Raw genomic sequence first — 18,928 nt, 5'->3', positions numbered from 1 at the left:
TAACTACAAGTCCCATTGTAACTACATTGTGCCCAGTGATCTAAAGTGATATCCTATGCAACTTTTCCCCAATTATTGCACTAAAAGCTTGCTGTTATAATGCATGGACTGTAACATCTGCCTACAAGAACGTCCAGTAAAAGTAGTTTCCGTAACCCTTCATCTGTGGTCTTTATTGCCCCAGTGCTTGGCCCAGGAAGCTGCTTATTCTTGGAGTGTGGAGGTTAACATTATCCTGGCATCACAAATTCTATGGCAGTCACACTACCCTGTCAATACATCTATACACGCCACCCCATTAGCCACCACACCAGTTCTTGATATGGTTGTGGTTCCAGCGGTTGGGCCCCCCCATGAACCAACACTTATCCTCTATCTGGTGAACTATATCTGGTGAACTAAGAATACCACTTTAGCCATTTTCTTTTTTGCAGACTCTACCAATAGGGTGCAGATGTGATGGCTCAATGCAGGATATATATCCTGCATTGAGCCATTACATCTGTGCCTTAGGGAAACTAATTAAGTATAAAATAAAACATCAAACACTGTTAAAGCGTTCCTGTCATAGTGCAAAAAAAAGAAAAAAGTGATATGTTAATCAGGACCCAATCCTGATCATGTGCATATAATTTTTATGTGTCTCTGACCTATATATCCAGAGATATAAGCATTTATCTGCTGGTGAGTTACTTTTTCATTGTGCAGGCTGGAGGGGGCGTGTCAGTCTGTCTCCCTCACAGGAGCAAGCCTGTGCAGTCAGCCAATCAGTACTCTCTACTCTGTAACCCTTTCCTCTCTGGTTTTATGCTGTGTCATGTGTCAGAGGAAGATGCTTGGAGCTTGCCTGCAGTAATTAGAAGACATTATGGTGAATTTATAACAGGACAAAATGTATAAATATAAGAATAGATCTTTATACAATTAGTGCAAGGATTTTTTAGATAAAAGTACCGCATTTTTATGAATACATGTTCTCTCTGTTTTATCTTCTCCTAGTAAAGCTGGATGCTAATAAGCATAGCTGTCACTATGTGTGTCATTCATCTTTCACAGACTCCTGAATGTCTGATCAACTTCTTTGTCATTCAGGAGTCCGAGAAAGCTTTGAATATTTAAGCATGCTGGGAGTTGTAGTTTAGTAACAACTGTAAATAACTGTGTTAGAGCAGTGTTGCCTCCAGCTGTTGTAAAACTACAGCTCCCAGCATGGCCACACATCCTTTATCTGTAGTTTTGCATACACAATAGAAATCTCCTATACTGGATATTGGTATGCTTTACGGCAGGTATCCAGAATGCTGTAAAATCTAGACTAGTCTGTCTGGCTAAAAGACAGGCGACCCCTAGTGGCAGCTATTTTGAGCTTGAATTTCAGGTGAAAATGTAAATTTTTTTTAACAGGTGTATATTGTGAAATGTCATATTATAATGAGTCCTGCAATATATGAAAAGTTTTTAACAATGACAGTGCCTCTTTAACACCTATATAAATGAACCTCTTCACTACTAAAAGTTTAAATCACCCCCTTTTCCCATTTTCCATATACAAAAAAAATGTAAACTAAATAAAATAAAAACATGTTTGGTATCTCCGCATGTGGAGTTATTAAAATATACCATTATTGATCCCACACAGTGAATAGCGGAAACTCCAGACCAAGTGACATTATGTTTTTTTTGGTCAGTTCATTTATCACAAAATAACTGAATAAAAAGCATTCAAAAGGGCCAAAATCTCCATTAGAGATGAGCGAACTTACAGTAAATTTGATTCGTCACAAACTTCTCGGCTCGGCAGTTGTTGGCTTTTCCTGCATAAATTAGTTCAGCTTTCCGGTGCTCCCATGGGCTGGAAAAGGTGGATACAGTCCTAGGAGTGTTAGGATTCGGCTAGCTGGATGTGGATCCTCTGTGTCAGCGAGGGATTGGCGTGGACCGTGTCGGTGGACCGGTTCTAGGTTTGCTACTGGTTTTCACCAGAGCCCGCCGCAAAGCGGGATGGTCTTGCTGCGGCGGTAGCAACCAGGTCATATCCACCGGCAACGGCTCAACTTTGCTGACTGCTGAGAAGGCGTGGGACAGAAGGACTAGACAGAGGCGAGGTCAGACGCAGCAGAAGGTCGGGGCAGGCGGCAAGGTTCGTAGTCAATGAGGGTAGCAGAAGAACTGGAACACAGGCTTTGGACAACACTAAACGCTTTCACTGGCACAAGGCAACAAGATCCAGCAAGGAAGTGCAGGGGAAGTGAGGTTAAATAGCCAGGGAGCAGGTGAGGCTAATTAGACTGATTGGGCCAGGCACCACTCATTGGTGCACTGGGCCCTTTAAATCTTAGAGAGCTGGCGCGTGCGCCCTATGGAGCGGAGCCGCGCGCGCCAGAACGTGACAGCCGGGGACCGGGACGGGTAAGTGGCTTGGGATGCGATTCGCGAGTGTTCGCGTCCCGCTATGCGAATCGCATCCCCATCGTGAATGTCAGTGCATCGCTCCCGGTCAGCGGGTCTGACCGGGGCGCTGCAGAGAGGAGAACGCCACGAGCGCTCCGGGGAGGAGCAGGGACCCGGAGCGCTCGGCGTAACAAGGAGACTCTTTCCTAGGAATGTATCCACCTTTTCCAGCCCACCGAAGCACCTGAAGGCTGAACTAATTTACGCAGGAAAAGTCATCAACTGCCGAGCCGAGAAGTTCGTGACGAATCAAATTTACTGTAAGTTCGCTCTTCTCTAATCTCCATATATGAAAAAATAAAAGGTGGGGCCCTACTTGCCTCCGCCCCTTCTGATTGACGCTCAAGTGCTGCAGGTAGCCATGGCATGTATGAGTCCCCTATTAGACTGTAAAAAAATGAATAAAAGGTAAAAAAAAAAAAAAAGTTAATCAATGTAAATAAACCCCTTTTCCTAATGAAAGTTTGAATCACTCCCCTTTCACATTTTTTAAATAAAATAAAGTAGACAAAAATAAACACATACATATGTGGTATCTTACGTAAATGTCCGAACTATTATAGTATAATGTTAAATATAATGTTAATTAAACCACAAAGTCAATGGCGTACAAGTAAAAAAATACCAAAGTCCAGAATTGCGTAATTTTGGTCACTCCATATACCAGAAAAAAATGTATAAAAAGAGATAAAAAGTCCCATCAAAACAAAAATGGTACTGATAAAAACTACAGATCATGGCGCGACAAATGTTCCCTCATTCAGCCCCCTACATGAAAAAAATAAAAGAATATTAGGCTAAGTTTCTACTTTTTTCTTTTTTTTTTTAGCCAATTCAGCCACATGGCATTTTTTTGGCCAAAAAACACTGCGGCCAGGTGTAAATCAATGAGAAATTGCAAAATTATTTTTCCACTTGGTTTTTTCTTAGTTTGGCGTTTTTTAATCCTTTTGGTGTTTTTTTTTCACTCTTTTTGGGCGTTTTTCAGCTCCTTGGCAGTTTTGTAAAATCACAGCATGTTGAGCCACTGGTGATTTTTTTTTTGTCAAAATCGTGGCATTTTTCTCCCATAGAAGTCTATGGGAGTAAAAAAATGCCAAGGAAAACGCCATGTGGGCTTTAACTTTGGCGTTTTTTCAGGCATTTTTTATTCTCTTTTGGACTTTAGCCATCCATAGGGTACCATTTAAAAAAAATTATAAAAAAGATACAGTAGTGATGGAAAAAATTGTATCTAACGAAATTTATCTTTTTACAAAATTTTTATACATTTTTAAACAGGGATCAATTTTTGTGCGCGGGACGGGACCTAAAAATGTAGACGGCAATAATAAAAATGTAGTGTTTGTGTGTTTTTCACTTTTTTTTCTTTATTTTGAAGTCCCTACTGACTTCAATGGGGCTCGCGGCAGATTTTCCGCAGCGTAAATTCCGCTGCGTACAATCTGCTATGGACAGCTGAGAAGAGCCCGCCCCTTTCAAATACGCTGTGGAAAACCCGCAAAAACAAAGAGCGTGTGAACGCACCCTTAGGGAGTACTACTACTCCCAGCATGGAACACAATGTTCAATGATGGGAGTAGTAGTACCTGTTCTAATTGACAGATCACCCGTTGTGATCCTCCTGTATAATGTATAGATGCTGCGGTCGCTCTTCTATGGTCCCCTGCACATATATACACCTATTCACATTTCCCGCAGACAGCTGTGATTGGCCAGATGGTTCCAGCCAATCACAACTCTCTGTGGGAAATAGGAATATGTGTATATATACGGCAGTGCAGGGGACTAGAGATGAGCAAACTTACAGTAAATTCGATTCGTCACGAACTTCTCAGCTCGGCGGTTTCTCACTTTTCCTGCATAAATTAGTTCAGCTTTCCGGTGCTCCGTGGGCTGGAAAAGGTGGATACAGTCCTAGGAAAGAGTCTCCTAGGACTGTATCCACCTTTTCCAGGCCACTGGAGCACCTGAAAGCTGAATTAATTTATGCAGGAAAACTCATCAACCGCCGAGCCGAGAAGTTCGTGACGAATTGAATTTACTGTAAGTTCGCTCATCTCTACAGGGGATCATAGAAGAGCGGCCGCCCGCTTATAAAAAATTAAAATTTTGTTAAATAAATTTTTTCCGTCACTACTGCATCCTTTTTTTTTTGTTTTGGTACTCAACAAATTTTGGGTACCGAAATTAACTGCCAAGGTGTCAAAAATGCAATTTCCACGCAAATGAAAAAACGCCAGAAAAAACGCCAGATACAGGAGATTGCACTGGCGTTTTTTCAGACGTTTTTTCTTGCGTTTTTTTCAAACCAAAAAACGCAGGACAAAAAACCAAGTAGAAACTTAGCCTTAGGGGTCAGAAGTGGACAATTTTAGGCATAATCATTTTCTAAAAGTAGTAAAACAAAATAATTGGGTATCGTAATCGTATGGACCTACAGAATAAATAGAACATGTCATTTTTACCGAAAAATGCACTATGTAGAAACTGAAGCCCCCAAAAGTTACAAAATGGCGTGATCAGACATCTTACGCTCAATCCTTTGGATAGGGGATAAGATATTTAGGGATGGAGTTTCCCTTTAACCCCTTAAGGACGCAGGACGTAAATGTACGTCCTGGTGAGGTGGTACTTAACGCACCAGGACGTACATTTACGTCCTGTGCATAACCGCGGGCATCGGAGCGATGCCCGTGTCATGCGCAGCTGATCTCGGCTGCTGATCGCAGCCAGGGACCCGCCGTCAATGGCCGACGCCCGCGATCTCGCGGGTGTCCGCCATTAACCCCTCAGGTGCCGGGATCAATACAGATCCCGGCATCTGCTGCAGTGCGCGATTTGAATGAATGATCGGATCGCCCGCAGCGCTGCTGCGGGGATCCAATCATTCAGAACGCCGCACGGAGGTCCCCTCACCTTCCTCCTTCCAGCTCCCGGCGTCTCCTGCTCTGGTCTGAGATTGAGCAGACCAGAGCAGGAGATGACCGATAATACTGATCTGTTCTATGTCCTATATATAGAACAGATCAGTATTAGCAATCATGGTATTGCTATGAATAGTCCCCTATGGGGACTATTCAAGTGTAAAAAAAATGTGAAAAAATGTAAAAGTAAAAAAAAAGTGAAAAATCCCCTCCCCCAATAAAAAAGTAAAACGTCCTGTTTTTCCTATTTTACCCACAAAAAGCGTAAATTTTTTTTTTTATAGACATATTTGGTATCGCCGCGTGCGTAAATGTCCGAACTATTAAAATAAAATGTTAATGATCCCGTACGGTGAACGGCGTGAACGAAAAAAAAAAAAGTCCAAAATTCCTACTTTTTTAATACATTTTATTAAAAAAAAAATTATAAAAAATGTATTAAAAGTTTTTTATATGCAAATGTGGTATCAAAAACAAAGTACAGATCATGGCGCAAAAAATTAGCCCCCATACCGCCGCTTATACGGAAAAATAAAAAAGTTAGAGGTCATCAAAATAAAGGGATTATAAACGTACTAATTTGGTTAAAAAGTTTGTGATTTTTTTTAAGCGCAACAATAATATAAAAGTATGTAATAATGGGTATCATTTTAATCGTATTGACCCTCAGAATAAAGAACACACGTCATTTTTACCATAAATTGTACGGCGTGAAAACAAAACCTTCCAAAATTAGCAAAATTGCGTTTTAATTTCCCCACAAAAATAGTGTTTTTTGGTTGCGCCATACATTTTATGATATAATGAGTTATGTCATTACAAAGGACAACTGGTCGCGCAAAAAACAAGCCCTCATACTAGTCTGTGGATGAAAATATAAAAGAGTTATGATTTTTAGAAGGCGAGGAGGAAAAAATGAAAGCGTAAAAATTAAACTGTCTGAGTCCTTAAGGCCAAAATGGGCTGAGTCCTTAAGGGGTTAATGCTATCCACATCACATACAGTATCTCATAATAATAATTGTAATATTTTTTCAATGATAATGAAACTACTATTGCCTGAAAATAAAACTGTCTGGCGTTGCCCATAGCAACCACTCACATCTCGGCTTTCTGGTAAAAACGAAAGCTGTTTTGGTTTTCAGACAGACTGATCCATCCAGGCCACCGTATGTCATCATTTTCACTTTATTGCTCTGACCTTCCCAACATGGCGGCGCTCCAGCAACAATACCTCTGACCTTTCCAACATGGCCGCAAGCGTGCTAAACGTGATGGCGTCAGTGAGCACAGCGCCACGCCCCTTGCGGTGACTCCATTTTGTGCTAGTGGAAGGAGCTTGCTGGTTGTATTTCCGGGTTGTCGGAGACCGGGGAGACCGGAAACCGGAGGGAGCAGCGGAGAGAGGGTAAGGGGGCAGAGGGGCCGCTGTCAGGCCGTGTTTGGAGCGGCGGTGAGGTGCGGGACGTGCCCGGGCTGTGCGCACACACTGCGGATGACAATTGGCGCTGTCCTGGAGATCGCGGCGGACACAGGTCATAGTCATCCTTGTGCTGGAACTACAAGTCATAGCTACCGCAGCGAGCAGGGGCTGCTGGGACTTGTAGTTCTCCTCACTGTGTACTAATCTTATCAAGCTGTGCTCTGTCCAGCTGCTGCAGAACTACAAGTCCCAGCATGCTCTGACAGCCTTCGGCTGTCAGAGCATGCTGGGACTTGTAGTTCTGCAGAGTGACAGGTCTGTTGTTCCCTGTTATCAGCCATTTCAGATGCAGTAGGGATTTTATTTTAGTTTTTTTTGCTATGTTATTAATGCTGAAATATTGGTAAAAATCAATAGGGTAGATGTTATTAGGATGTTTTTGTATGACTTTTGCGTAGCGACGCGATGGCGGTTACTACGGCGAACGTTTTTCGAAGATTAACCAGCGAGGTTGACGCTAATCCGTGGTTGGGAGGATTTAAGTGAATGAAATGTTCTGCAGCCTTCCAATATACGTACAGTGTCATCGTATAGGATCCCTGCATGCTGTCAGTGACTGGAAATATATCCGCCTGTAAAACTACAACTCCCAGCATGCCCTGAGCAGTGTTTGACAATCTGCGGCTCTTCAGCCGTTGAAAAACTGCCACTCCCATCATGCTCTGGCCACTGTTCCTTTGACCTGCTGCGGAACTACAACTCCCATTATGTTTGGCCTTTTTTCCCTGGTCTTCTGAGAAACAACTCCCATATTTCTTTGGCCACTGTTCTTCTGATCTGTGGCGGAACTACAACTCCCATCATGCCTTGGTCACTGTTCCCTCGATCTGTAGAAAAACTACAACTCCCATAATGCTTGGCCATTTTTCCCTGATCTTTTGCGAAAATACAACTCCCATCTTTCTTTGGCCACGGTTCTTCTGATCTGTTGCGAAACTACAACTCCCATCATGCCCTGGCAACTGTTTCCTTGACCGGTTGCAAAACTACAACTCCCATCTTTCTTTGGCCACTGTTCTCCCAATCTGTTGCAATACTACAACTCCCATTATGCCTTATCCACTTAACCTGATCTGTTGAGTAAATACAACTCCTATAATGCTTGGCCACTTCCTCTGATCTGTTGCAAAACTACAACTCCCATCGTGCCCTGCCCTGAGCAGTGTTTCCCAACCTCTATGGCTCCTCAGCTGTTGCAGAATTCTCACCATGCAGTGACAGTCGTTGACTGTCATAGCATGAAGGGAGTTGTAGTCTAGCAATGGCTGCTGAGATAAAGGTGCTAGATGCTTGGCTCACAGTAGAAAAACTACAACTCCCATCATGCCCTGGCCACAGTTCTCCTGGACTGTTAACTACAACTCCTATCATGCCTTGAGCATTGTTGCCTTGAGCGGTGGCTTGCCAGCTTTTGCTAAATAACAACTGCCACCATGCCTTAGCCCAGTGTTTCCCTACCCAGGGTGCCTCCAGATGTTCCAAAACTACAACTCCCAGCATGCCCGGACAGCCAAAGCCAAATTTTTTTTTTGTTCTGAGCATGCTCAGAAGTAAAAACGGATGACATTAAAGGCTCATCTGTTTCCTATAGATTTCAATGTTAAATTTACTGTATCCGTTTTTCCTTCCGTTTTTTGCTTTGGTTTTTTTTCCGTCAAAAAAAAAAACGGAAACGAGTACAAACGGATGTAAACTGATTGTAAAAAAACATTTTTTTAAAACCTATTTTATTCCATTTACAGCCTGCAAGAACGGAACCGAAACGGGGATAAAAAAAAAAAGGTTACAGACGGCCATGTGAACCCACTCCCTCATGTGTTGCAAAACTACAACTCCCATCATGCCCTAGGCCGAACAGTGTCCGGCCATGATGGGAGTTGTAGTTTTGCAACAGCTGAAGGCACACTGGTTGGGAAACGCTACCATAAGGTTACGTTACCATGTTATGGGTTTGCCAGTAAAAAAAAAAAAAAATTCTTGTTGCGCAAAATGACATAAGTGTTAGAAATTGATATGGAAATGACTCTGTGGTTGTTCCGCAGATTTATAGTCCTAGAAATCCCCGATCACCACTATAGTGTGTTGGCAGCTTCACCACGTGCCGCCGCCGCCCGCCCTTCTGGGAATCTTTAGGCGGTTAAAGTTGGTGCGTGCCCGCCGCCGATGATGAAGAGGCATGTCAGAGATGACAAGTAATGGAATTTCCCCCATCACAGGGTAGAGAAGTCCTGGGACCGTCTCCGACTATACTGTTGTCATGGTGACCAAGTAACATAATGACCGTCACATTACAGATACTTGTATGCAGAATTGATCCACTCTGGGTTAGTCACAGGGAAAATAAGGTGACATCATAGGTCAGGTGACTGGAGGAATGTATAAAATCACTCATCAGGTAATGGCATCTGATAGGACAAGGCTGGGTTCACACTAGGGATCGACCGATTATCGGACGATATTCACGAAATTTGGACATTATCGGTATCGGCAATTACCTTGTTGATAATGCCCCGCCTCCCGGACAGAGTCGACCGCCGCTGCCCCATTGCCTCCCCCCATCCCCGGTTTTATAATGACCAGTTCCCGGGGTCTGCGCTGTTGCTGTGTGCTGCGCAATGACCAGGAATATCGGTATAAGTTTATCGGCCTCAAAGTTAAAGGGGTATTCCAGGGAAAAACTATATCAACTGGTTCCAGAAAGTTAAACAGATTTGTAAATTACTTCTATTAAAAAATCTTAATACTTTCAATAATTATCAGCTGCTGAAAATACAACTCCCATCATGCTCTGGCCACTGTTCCTTTGACCTGCTGCAGAAATACAACTCCCATTATGTTTGGCCATTTTTCCCTGGTCTTTTGAGAAACTACAACTCCCATCTTTCTTTGGCCACTGTTCTTCTGATCTGTTGCGGAACTACAACTCCCATCATGCCTTGGTCACAGTTCCCTCGAGTTGTTGTTTTCTGTCTGGCAACAGTGCTCTCTGCTGACATCTCTGCTTGTCTCGGGAACTGCACAGAGTAGAAGAGGTTTGCTATGGGGATTTGCTTCTAAACTGGGCGGTTCCCGAGACAGGTGTCATCAGAGAGGACTTAGACAGAAAAGAACAACTCAACTTCAGAAGCTAATAAGTACTGTGAGGATTAAGATTTTTTAATAGAAGTAATTTACAAATCTGTTTAACTTTCTGGAGCCAGTTGATATATAAAAAAGTTTTTTCCTGGATAACCCCTTTAACATATTTTCGATATCTGCCCTAAAAAAAATCAATATCGGTCGATCCCTACTACAGACCCATATGAGGGCTTGTTTTTTGCGCAGCCAATTGTACTTTGTATTGATACTTTTTATTTTACGATAAAATGCACAACAAAACATAAATAAAAAAAAATACTTGTGGGGGGAAATTGAAAAGAAAATAGCAAGTTTTGGGGCTTTTTTTTCATGCAGTGCACTTGGTAAAAATGACATAATCTTTATTATGTGGGTCAATGTGATTGAAACCACACCCAATGAATATAGTATTTTTTAAACTTTTTTAAAGTACTTGAAGTACCTTCAAGTAACAAAATGGGTGTGCGAGCTGAAAGGCTGTTCACCCGGAAGTAAAATGATGCTATGCTTAAAGGAGTACTCCGCTGCTCATCGTTTGGAACAAACTGTTCCGAACACTAGAGCCGGGAGTTTGAGACGACATAGCCCCGCCCCCTCATGACAGCACGCCTGGCCCCCTCAATGCAAGTCTATGGGAGGGGGCGTGACGGCTGTCACGCCCCCTCCCATAGACTTGCATTGAGGGGGCCGGGCGTGATGTCATGAGGGGGCGGGGCTATGTCGTCTCAAACTCCCGGCTCTAGTGTTCGGAACAGTTTGTTCCAAACGATGAGCAGCGGAGTACTCCTTTAATAAAAATGGTGCAGCTGTTTTCTAGATATTGGCCCCCATTGCTAGTATGCAAAGTCAGTTTAGTGCATAATGGGGGCGGGAGCCGGCGTCCTGTTTGCCGTGCTATATCCGCCTATTTTCTGCATTCTTCTCTCACATGTCACTAGGACCTGAGAGCGAAGAATTATGAATATGCATATGATGGACGGGCCACAGTGCGGCAAATGAGACGTTTTTGCTAGAGATGAGCGAACTTACAGTAAATTCGATTCGTCACGAACTTCTCGGCTCGGCAGTTGCTGACTTTTCCCTAGGACTGTATCCACCTTTTCCAGCCCACGGGAGCACCTGAAAGCTGAACTCATTTATGCAGGAAAAGTCATCAACTGCCGAGCCGAGAAGTTCGTGACGAATCGAATTTACTGTAAGTTCGCTCATCTCTAGTTTTTGCCACAAAAGAAAACTTAGCCTAAAGGAGTTATCCAATATTAGAAAAAAACTTTCTTCCAGAAACAGCGCCACTCTTGTCCTCAGTCTGTATTTAGTACTGTCTTTCAGGACAGGTGTGACGCTGTGTTTGGGCGAACAAAGCTATGTTTTCTTTCTAATCCTGAATCACCCCTGCCATCTCTAATTGTATATTAACCCCTTAAGGACCGAGGGTTTTTCCGTTTTTGCATTTTCGTTTTTTGCTCCTTGCCTTTAAAAAAAATCATAACTCTTTCAATTTTGCACCTAAAAATCGATATGATGGCTTTTTTTGCGCCACCAATTCTACTTTGTAATGACGTCAGTCATTTTGCCCAAAAATCTATGGCGAAACGGAAAAAAAAAATCATTGTGAGACAAAATTGAAAAAAAACGCTGTTTTGTAACTTTTGGGGGCTTCCATTTCTACGTAGTAAAGTTTTCGGTAAAATTGACACCTTATCTTTATTCTGTAGGTCCATACGATTAAAATGATACCCAACTTATATAGGTTTGATTTTGTCGTACTTCTGGAAAAAATCATAACTACATGCAGGAAAATGTATACGTTTAAAATTGTCATCTTCTGACCCCTATAACTTTTTTTTATTTTTCTGTGTATGGGGCGGTATGAGGGCTCATTTTTTTGCGCCGTGATCTGAAGTTTTTAGCGGTACAATTTTTGCATTGATAGGACTTATTGATCGCTTTTTATTAATTTTTTCATGATATAAAAAGTGACCAAAAAATGCACTATTTTGTACTTTGGAATTTTGTTGCGCGTACGCCATTGACCATGCGGTTTAATTAATGATATATTTTTTAGGGTTCGACCGATATCGTTTTTTTAGGGCCGATACCGATAATCGGTGGAGGTTAGGGCCGATAGCCGATAACTTATACCGATATTCCGGTATAAGTTATCGGCTATTTAACCCCCTGCGACACCGCTGCAGATCATTGATTTAAAGCGGGCGCTTTAAATCAATGATCTGCAGTGGCTTTTGCAGGGCCATAGGCCGCCGCCGCCACCACCCGCTTCTCTCCCCTACCTGCCAGGGTGCTCCAGGCCATCCATCCATCGTTCCTGTAGTGTCCGGGGGCGTTCCGGGTGGAGGGTGGTCCGGTCCGGGCTGTCCTTCTTCTTCTCCGGCGGGCCTCTTCTCCACTCCGGGCAGGCTCCGGCCTAGTACGCTGCATAAACGTCGCTTCGCAGTGACGCCCGTGCGCAGCGACGCACCTGACGTCACGGCGTAGCGGCGTCTATGCAGCGTACTAGGCCGGAGCCTGCCCGGAGTGGAGAAGAAGACCGTGGGAGAAGGACAGCCCGGACCGGACCACCCTCCACCCGGAACGCCCCCGGACACTACATGAAGGAAGGATGGCCTGGACCACCCCCATTACGGGTAAGTTTAATTTTTTTATTCACTCGGAGGGTGGGTGAGGGGCCCGACCGGTATAGCGGTATGGGAAAAAATCCATACCGGTATACCGCCTAGCATCACGGTGGGGGGTGCGACGCGGTGCGGTGGGTCGGAGGTGTGGTGCGGCGGGTCGAGGGGGTGGCGGTCGCGGTGCGGTGGGGCATTATCGGCTTATCGGCAAGATAATTGCCGATACCGATAATGCCCAAAATCGTGATTATCGGCCGATAATATCGGCCATACCGATAATCGGTCGATCCCTAATATTTATTATAATTCGGACATTTCCACACGCGGCGATACCACATATGTTAATTTTTATTTTCACTTTTTTTTTTTTTTTTTTTTTTAATGGGAAAAGGGGGGTGATTCAAACTTTTAATAGGGAAGGGGTTAAATGATCTTTATTCACTTTTTTTTTTCACTTTTTTTTTTTTGCAATGTTATAGCTCCCAAAGGGACCTATAACACTGCACACACTGATCTCTTATACTGATCATTGTTATCCCATAGGGACCTATAACACTGCACACACTGATCTTTATCATTGATCACTGGTTTCTCATAGGAAACCAGTGATCAATGATTCTGCCGCATGACTGCTCATGCCTGGATCTCAGGCACTGAGCAGTCATTTGGCGATTGGACAGCGAGGAGGCAGGTAGGGACTAGGGATCGACCGATATCGTTTTTTTAGGGCCGATACCGATACCGATAATCGGTGCAGGTTAGGGCCGATAGCCGATAACTTATACCAATATTTCGGTATAAGTTATCGGCTATTTAACCCCCTGCGACACCGCTGCAGATCATTGATTTAAAGCGGGCGCTTTAAATCAATGATCTGCAGTGGCTTTTGCGGGGCCATAGGCCGCCGCCGCCACCACCCGCTTCTCTCCCCTACCTGCCAGGGTGCTCCGGGCCATCCATCCATCGTTCCTGTAGTGTCCGGGGGCGTTCCGGGTGGAGGGTGGTCCGGTCCGGGCTGTCCTTCTTCTCCGGCGGGCCTCTTCTCCACTCCGGGCAGGCTCCGGCCTAGTACGCTGCATAGACGTCGCTGCGCAGCGACGCACCTGACGTAGCGGCGTCTATGCAGCATACTAGGCCGGAGCCTGCCCGGAGTGGAGAAGAGGCCCGCCGGAGAAGGACAGCCCGGACCGGACCACCCTCCACCCGGAACGCCCCCGGACACTACATGAAGGAAGGATGGCCTGGACCACCCCCATTACGGGTAAGTTTCATTTTTTTATTCACTCGGAGGGTGGGTGAGGGGCCCGACCGGTATAGTGGTATGGGAAAAAATCCATACCGGTATACCGCCTAGCATCACGGTGGGGGGTGCGACGCGGTGGGTCGGAGGTGCGGTGTGGCGGGTCGAGGGGGTGGCGGTCGCGGTGGGGGCGGTGCGGGGGGCGGGGCATTATCGGCTTATCGGCAAGATAATTGCCGATACCGATAATGCCCAAAATCGTGATTATCGGCCAATAATATCGGCCATACCGATAATCGGTCGATCCCTAGTAGGGACCCTCCTGCTGTCCTGTAAGCTGTTCGGGATGCCGCGATTTCACCGTGGCTATCCCGAACAGCCCACTGAGCTAACCGGCATACTTTCACTTTAGACGCGGCGTGTCTAAAGGGTTAATAGCGCGCAGCACCACGATCAATGCCGCACGCTATTAGCCACGGGTCCCGGCTATTGTTAGAGGCCGGGCCCTACCCACCATGGCCCCGCGTTATAAATAGCGGACACATGATGTTCCAGTACGTCATATGTCCTTAAGGGGTTAAATGAGCACTGTCATAAAAATTTTTTTTGCTATTGCAAAAAAATACATTTTCCATGTTCTATTTGTGTTTAAAAAAGCTGCCTTTAGTTGTCTCCCTACTTGTCCAGAGCACATTTCCCCCCCATCTTTTGCACAGACTTTGGACTCCTGCTGGCCTGGCAGAAGTCCAAAAGCAGGAAATGCTGAGGGGGGTGTGTGCAGCCTTATCCAATCATAGCTCATCTCACACTGAACTGCTCTGGGCTGTGTGTATCAGAGTGAGGGAGGAAGTTCTCCCCTGTATGGCTTCAGATGATGTCACGCCTGCTGGGGAACGCCCCTTCCAGTCTGTGAATCTGACTGAGACTGAGCAGAAAATATAGAGCAATATCAAGGTAGAAAACTAAAAAAATAAAGGCAGGGGGTGGTTTATCATGATGGTGGCAGAGAACTGGGAGGATTATAAAATGTAATAAGATCATGAGAGGTACTCTTTAAGCAATGCTGGGAGTTGTAGTTGCTCTGCAGATCGTAGGGGTAGATAGTGAGCAATGTTTTACATTACAGCTTCTGGTGAGGTATGATAGGGGAGCCCCGGGGTGTGACTGCATAGCTGTGCCGCATACCTTACTGGAGGGAAGTGCAAAACCTTGAAAAATGTGGATTGTCCAGGAATAAGAAGAGCTGCCGCGCTTGTCGATCTGCTGAGAACGGCCTTCGGGTCAAAGCTATTTATTGCCTCTGTACAGACGCCAGAAAATATAGCTTCTCGACTTCTCCTCTGTCAGTGTTTTTAAGGGGTTGTATGTGACTATAAAACATGTCTGCATTGTTAGACACTTATCCCCTAGTGTCTGATCAGGGGGGGGGGTTGGGGTTTGACCGCTGAGACCCCCGAGACCCCCCCCCCCCCCGATCTCCCATACAGGTACTTGCCATTGCCCCGGCTCTGCACTGCTAATGCGCGTGTCGTCAACCTCACCGATGTCGAGGTCTATGGGAGGCATGAACACTGCATTTCTGCCTTTCCCATAGAGACAGCTGTCACGCCCCCGCCCATAGACTTGCATTGAGGGGCAGAGCGTGAATTCACACGGGGGCGGAGGCGTGACGTCACACGCTGCCTGCCCCGTGGTCACCGGTAATCAGACTCAGAGCGAACACGCTCCTGGGACTGATTTTAACTGGGGTGCTGCGTGCAAGATCACGGGGGTCCCCAGCGGCGGGACTCCCGCGATCAGGCATCTTATCCCCTATCCTTTGGATAAGCGCCGGAGTACCCCTTTAAAAAGACGTGTGAAAAATGAGAGAAGCAATCTGGTTGCCATGGGTAACTGCACCACTCTTTCTCTACACAGGCTTTGAAAAATCTCCCCCTTACTCTATGGAGGAATAACGGGAGAAGTCTTGGAGTCAGTCGGTTGTGTGTGTTTTGGGGGCACGCTGGGAGGTGCAGTTAGTTGCTAATTAACTACAACTCCCAGAATGCCCTGACATAGCCTTTGGCTCTGCAGCTGACTCACACCAAAACTGCAACGTGCTGGGAGTTGTAGTTTGTGCTTTGGACCAGCTGCAGCGCCGTTGGCTTTAAACACTATGGAGGAGATTTATCAAATCCTGTCCAGAGGAAAAGTTTCTGAGTTGCCCATAGCAACCAATCAGATCGCTTCTTTCATTTTGCAGAGGCCTTGTTAAAAATGAAAGAAGCGATCTGATTGGTTGCTATGGGCAATTCGGCAACTTTTTCCTCCTGACAGGTTGACAAATCTCCCCCTATATGTTGGTTTGTAGCCCTGGTACACAGAAGTCGGCAATGTATCCAGACACTAAGAAGCGGGGCCTGGCCACCTCCAGAGCCTTGGTTCTGCTGCCTATGGGGAAGACTGAGCCCAGATACTACCTAGTGACAACCGGGGGGGGGCGGGAAATATTGCTGTTGAGCGCGACTATCCCACCGTAACACTGATCCACACGTGTTTTGTGTGCTTAAGGCGCATAGACACCAGTATATGACATGATTTATCCTGCAGGGACGGTAGTGGAGACTTGCTGGAGTAGTTAAAGGGGTATTCCAGGCCAAAACTTTTTTTTATATATCAACTGGCTCCGGAAAGTTAAACAGATTTGTAAATTACTTCTATTAAAAAATCTTAATCCTTCCAATAGTTATTAGCTTCTGAAGTTGAGTTGTTGTTTTCTGTCTAACTGCTCTCTGATGACTCACGTCCCAGGAGCTGTGCAGTTCCTATGGGGATATTCTCCCATCATGCACAGCTCCCGGGACGTGACCTCATCATTGAGCAGTTAGACAGAAAACTTCAGAAGCTAATAACTATTGGAAGGATTACGATTTTTTTAATAGAAGTAATTTACAAATCTGTTTAACTTTCCGGAGCCAGTTTGAGATAGATAGATAGATAGATAGATAGATAGATAGATAGATAGATATATTTTAGATAGATATATTTTAGATAGATATATATATTATATTTTATATATATATATATATATATATTTTATATATATATATATATATATATTTTATATATATATATATTTTATATATATATATATATATTTTATATATATATATATATATATATTTTATATATATATATATATATATTTTATATATATATATATATATTTTATATATATATATATATATATATATATATATTTTATATATATATATATATATTATATATATATATATATATATATTTTATATATATATATATATATATATATATATATTTTATATATATATATATATATATATATATATATATATATATATATATATATATATATATATATATTTTATATATATATATATATATATTTTATATATTTTATATCTATCAAAAAAGTAGGGAATATATAATATATATATATATACGTATCGGCGGCCGATACATATCGGCCGAAAATAGCTATTTTGGGGAAATGGCGAAACAACAAAAAATTTGCTGTTAATGACTCGCCTCCCCTGCCCGCCCACAGCACCAGTTACAAACACTGCCAGAGGCGTAGCATGGAGGGTGCAGGGGTGGGGGGCGGCCGCACCGGGTGCAACATCTGGAACAGGCAAAGGCTGTCCGGGCATGCTGGGAGTTGTAGTTTCACAACAGCTGGAGGCCCCCTGGTTTTTAGTATACAGTATTAGTTTTTATATGCTCTGGTCGGCCCCCACCTGCAGCCACACACGGGAGCCGGCCCGGGCACATAAAAAGAAGTATTCCTATCCCTGACATCCCTGTGTCCCGAAAAATCTTTTCGGGACATAAGGATGTCCGTCGGTAACTCGCCATTCCCCGGCCAGCGAGCGTCCTCCTTCGGTCCTTCGCTTCTTGGCCTCTATGGTTGTACGCACTGCACGGGACGTCCCGTGTGTACAACCATAGAGACGCAGGAGGACCGCAGGATCGTCTCAGGAGAATGCGTGCTGGCCGGGGCCTGGTGAGTGACCGGCGGCGCGTCATCTTCTTCAGTGTTCCGGTCACCGCTCTTCCGGTCCCGGCACCTACTGCTATGGTCCATGGCTATGCTATGGAGGATGTTACAGTAGTCTAAGCGGGAGATGATGAGGGCATCTATAAAATTAATCCGTTTTAAAGATCCGTTCAATGTTCCGTTATAAAAACCCTTAAAATCGGCCATTAAACAGCCGTTACAAAATCACATAACTGCCATATGGTATTTTGTAACGGCCATATGGGATTTTGTAACGGCCATATGGGATTTTGAACGGATCTTTAAAACGGATTAATTTTTTTGTGTGAAAGGGGCCTAAGTTGTGTCAGAGTTGAGGAATGAGTGGATATGGCTACTTGGCTACTCCTTCGGGCGCCGTTATTTTGTAGCGGGAGAAAAAGACGGCCTAAGACAGCCGTGTCCTAACAGCAGTGTGATAGAAGCCTTAGAGAAATGTTTTTAAGGTGGAAGCAGCAGAAGATAGTGATGGTCTGGATGTAGGGTTTTGCAGCATGATTTGTGGTTTCTATTGGTAATTTGGCATAGAGCGGACTTTTCCGTTTTTATCACATTTTTTTATTTACCTTAATAACCATGGAGGATCAATAATGTTATGTTATGTTGTATTGTAGTAAGGTTGTAGTTTATTAGTCTAAACCACATATGTTTATTTAATTACGATGACGGGTGACCTGAATTTTTATTTATATAAATAAAGTCTTTACATTTTTTTTTGTCCCCCCCCCCCCCCCCCCCCCCCAATTGTTCAATTGCTTTAACAGATTGATCCAAGAGATCTACGCTGCACTAGGCAGGCTCTATCAATGGAGTCCGAGCAGTCACATAGACCTAAGGTCTCGGTCTGCTGTAACAACGGATTTGCTACGGGCAATTTCTGTATGGAGAGCAGATCCAATGACTTATAGAACAGCTGTTTAAATGCTGAAGTCAATTTTGACAGAGGCATCTAAATAGGTAATAGCTGGCAGCAGAGATCGCTTTGCATCGGCTATTAGCTGCAGCCTTCGGTAACCAATATCGA

At 44.2% G+C, this 18,928-nt stretch overlaps 1 protein-coding gene across 2 annotated transcripts in view; it reads left to right on the top strand.

The window, feature by feature from the left end:
* Positions 1-6,623: 6,623 nt before the first annotated feature.
* WIPF2 (WAS/WASL interacting protein family member 2) overlaps positions 6,624-18,928 on the top strand; it is a 51,104-nt gene continuing 38,799 nt past the window's right edge. Inside the window, exon 1 of one of the 2 annotated variants that reach the window (XM_056548620.1) lies at positions 6,624-6,912. The gene's annotated coding sequence lies outside the window, so the exon portion shown is untranslated. The remainder of the gene's footprint in view (positions 6,913-18,928) is intronic. The other variant, XM_056548619.1, reaches the window with a different exon arrangement.

This window comes from Hyla sarda, chromosome 12 (genome assembly GCF_029499605.1).
Source record: "Hyla sarda isolate aHylSar1 chromosome 12, aHylSar1.hap1, whole genome shotgun sequence".
In the NCBI taxonomy this organism is placed as follows: Eukaryota; Metazoa; Chordata; class Amphibia; order Anura; family Hylidae; genus Hyla; species Hyla sarda.
This window is presented reverse-complemented; position numbering and strand designations above follow the sequence as displayed.